The sequence below is a fragment of the Coffea eugenioides genome, chromosome 3 (genome assembly GCF_003713205.1).
Source record: "Coffea eugenioides isolate CCC68of chromosome 3, Ceug_1.0, whole genome shotgun sequence".
Taxonomy (NCBI): Eukaryota; Viridiplantae; Streptophyta; class Magnoliopsida; order Gentianales; family Rubiaceae; genus Coffea; species Coffea eugenioides.
Window position 1 is genome coordinate 45,905,591 of NC_040037.1, and position 1,192 is coordinate 45,906,782.

Below are 1,192 nucleotides of genomic sequence, written 5' to 3' on the forward strand. Positions count from 1 at the left end.
CTTGCTCCCCTTCAATTGCTTGCTTCTTGTCTTTTTCACCACCTGAATTTTCAAAATCGAATCCCTCAACCGTTTTACCGCTTCTAAGAATGATTGCATTGACATGCTCTCTCGGATTCACTTCGGTTTTACTTGGTAATTCACCAGGGTTTCTATTGTTGATCACATTGGCAATTTGACCAATTTGAACCTCCACATTCCTGTACATTGTAGTGAGTTGATCCAGTCTCCCTTCTACTCGTTCAAATCTGTCCGAAGTCACCTTAGCAAGTTTTTCCACCGCGATCTCCCAACTTGGTTTAGTTTCAGCCTGTGGTTGCCTTGGTTGAAATCCCGGCGGATTGGTTGGCCTTTGTTGATTGCCTTGATCTTTCCATCCAAAGTTTGGATGATTTCTCCACCCCGGATTGTAAGTATTCGAGTAGGGATTATTTGGAGCATTTCGGTTGTAATTATTGACAAATTGTACCTGCTCAGAATCAACACACTCATTAATATCATGTTCACCTCCACAGAAAGAACAACAAGCTACGTGAGCATTAGATGAACTTGGGCTAACTCCACCTTGTCTACTCAATAACTTCATCACGTTATTCATTTGGGCACTCAACATATTGAGAGTGTCCATTTCTATCATACCTGCATGACGTCTTGTATTACCTCTCTCATTGGCCCATTGGTAGTTATTTGCTGCCATTTCTTCTATCAAATTATGAGCCTCTTGGGGTGATTTACCCATTAAAGCTCCACCTGCGGCTGCATCAATAATAGTTTTAGTGGAGAAAGATAAACCATTATAAAAGGTTTGTATGATTAACCATTCCGGCAGTCCATGATGTGGACATTTCCGAAGCAAATCTCTAAACCTTTCCCATGCCTCATATAATGATTCTCCCTCCAATTGACTAAAACTAGTGATATCCATTCTAAGCTTAGCAGTCTTTCCTGGTGGAAAATACTTATTTAAGAATGCTCTTGATAAATCATCCCATCCGGTGAAAGTATTAGGAGCATGAGAGTGTAGCCAAAGTTTGGCCTTATCTCTCAATGAAAATGGGAACAATCTTAGCCTTATAGCATCATCACTAACTCCATTCATTTTAATTGTATCACATATTTCTAAGAATGTAGCTAAGTGTGAGTTAGGATCTTCTACAGCATTACCTCCAAATTGAGATTGTTGAACCATTTG

General features: G+C 39.8%; 1 non-coding gene across 1 annotated transcript; it reads left to right on the plus strand.

The window, feature by feature from the left end:
• Positions 1-827: 827 nt before the first annotated feature.
• On the plus strand, positions 828-934 carry LOC113767264. Its single transcript, XR_003467979.1, has one exon. It is a non-coding gene; the product is annotated as a small nucleolar RNA R71 (small nucleolar RNA).
• Positions 935-1,192: the final 258 nt, after the last annotated feature.